This window comes from Pinus tabuliformis, chromosome 3_2 (genome assembly GCF_031772625.1).
Source record: "Pinus tabuliformis cultivar Carrire ecotype Pingquan chromosome 3_2, CPIR1, whole genome shotgun sequence".
In the NCBI taxonomy this organism is placed as follows: Eukaryota; Viridiplantae; Streptophyta; class Pinopsida; order Pinales; family Pinaceae; genus Pinus; species Pinus tabuliformis.
The window spans coordinates 1157529976-1157532449 of NC_142302.1; the positions used below are offsets into that span (position 1 = coordinate 1157529976).

Sequence of the window (2474 nt, forward strand, 5' to 3'; positions counted from 1 at the left end):
CCTCCTAAGAGTAATTAACTTATTTTTACAATTTTTACACCGAAACAAGACATGGAGGTAATAAGTGAACTATCTTGAGAACTGGCCCGGTGGTCGTCGCTTGGAATTTGGACCTTTTACTGATAGACTCAATCAAAGGCATGGAGCAATCCAGATTTTCACGCAATTCTTCCAAACTGCTTCTTATCGCCTGACCATTCGGTTACTTCACAGAATATAACACGCAATGTCGATGATGGAGTCGGTCCGAAAACAAAGTAGTTTAACATAAATTCTTACATTTTTATTTAATTAAGTTGCAATTGGAAGCTAATCATCAAAATAGATTCTTTGGGTTGCAGCTTAAAACCAAAGAAGAATCAAAATCGGTTTATATTTATATAAAAGCTTTTGTTCTCAAATCTTCTACATACTGTATCTGATCAGCTGTACAGTATCAATATAGTACAATACACAAGTATAATGTATCAAAACCTAATAGGCCGCTACTCATCCTTCCAATAAACATTGGTGTTCATAGAAACTGGAGTTTCCCAAACATCAAACACATCTTCTTCATCATACAAAACAAACAGACGGTCTCCGCCAACAGCAATATCGGCGATACCGCCTCCAGTACATGGTCCGCCTTTGTTCTGTATCTGCGAAGTGAGCACCCAATGAGGAGCACAGAATACGTGCACCTTCTCCTTCTTTGTCGAGAAAAGCTGCAGTCCGCAAGCTGCCAATTTGGAATACAATCTTTCTTCCCCCTCTTCAACTGATTGAGATACCATCTTTCCGGGCCGATTCCGGTGACACCACTTGACATGGTTCATGGACCTCATATCAAGAAATCCCAGATTATCATATTGATTCACCACGCAAACTGTTCTGCAATCTTCCATGGCCACGGTGTCGACCACCACTTTGTCGTCCAACAGATGGCAGTCTGTCCACGACAACACCGCGCTGTTCTTTTCCCGAAAATCTATCAAGCTGATGTGAGCATCATCACTTCGAGGATACAGAGTCGCCGCCAGGACGAGATTGCTCTCGGGAAGCCACTGTAGCTTCCCTGCATCTCCGAGGGGCCAATCGTATACAAAATCCACTTGCTCACCTGTAGTCTCATCCCACACCCCTACTCCGTATTCGGCGATTAACCCTCTGCAACTGGCGTACACGTGACCGTGGCTGCTGCTGGCGAGGGCTCCGGCGGTGAAATTTTTGTGTTGGTCGCCCTGATGGCACACCTGGAATCTATGCTCCAGCTTTCCCGTTCTGGTATTGAAGCTCGCCATGCCTCCCCGGCTGGGCTTGTCCACGCTGGCGCAAGTGCCGATGACGAGGCGTTGGGGATTCAGAAAACCCACATCATTAACGAGATGGTAATCAAGATTGAGGGGTTGTAGCTCTACCATGGTCCAATCGTAGACATGAACCATGCTGCCGTGTGTCACGCAGCATCCTCCGTCCTGCGCTGCTCTGATAGCCGTGGCGTCTCCCGTGGCTCTTCCATGAATGGAAGCGGCAAGTCGAATTCGGTTTCCATCCAAGTTGCGAGCCCATGTGGCGTTATGGACTCTGTCCATGAGACCATAGTAGAGCGCCTCTCTGTACAGGACTTTCTGGGACATGTGTGGAGGGACGTGAAGTTCCCCTGTTCGCAGGAAGTCGAGGAGAAGGGAGAAATAGGCTGGATTTCTGTCGATGAAATACTCGTGGGAATTTGGTTTCTCAGGCGCCCAATCGTGGCTGATCATGGCTCCCAGCATCGATTCCCGCCCTGCGTTTGCTAGAGTACTTGGGCTCGACACAAATCGTTTTCCCCCAACGTTCAGTTTAACTCTGTGACCATCATGCTCGTCTCTTTTCATCGCCATTACCACACGGCTGTAAAACTAATCCCTATAAGAAAAAGGCCTCCCCTGTGAACCCGGGGCGCTGTATGAAGTTGAAACCAATACCTACGGATCCTCCTCGCAGGTAAACACGGAGGAGAAGCCCGCAAAGAGGTGAGTAGTATTGATCAACACCAACCGGGCAGTTTGTATGATGTGGTTGCTCTCGTTGGGGGTTGTTTGTGTGGCCACTATGTTATGATGAAATAGAGGAGATATATCCTTTTCATTGATAGAGTGGATTACGCGTCATCTCCATTGACCGCACCATGTACATGAACATGAATTGCTTCGTATGAACATGAAGTTCGTTCACATAGCCGTAGCATAATACGATAGAGGTTTTTTTGGGAGAACGCACTGCCAATAATGAAAAGATATGCAACCTGAAGCAAGAAGAAAAGAAATGGGATGTTTGTGTGTTTTGCGTGAACATTCCGTGGTTCTGAATCGGATAAAAAGCAAAAGAGAAAGCACGGGTGACTCATCGACACTATCTGGTTCTGTATGGGATAAAAAGCAAGAGAGAGTATAACCTGGGCTGAATAATTAAACATGAAATTAATTGCTTTCCAGAAATTTCAACGAGCC

The 2474-nt window shown here is 46.2% G+C and overlaps 1 pseudogene; it reads right to left on the bottom strand.

Annotated features, from left to right (window-relative positions):
- Positions 1-354: 354 nt before the first annotated feature.
- LOC149184833 (BTB/POZ domain-containing protein At2g24240 pseudogene) lies at positions 355-2178 on the bottom strand (annotated as a pseudogene).
- Positions 2179-2474: the final 296 nt, after the last annotated feature.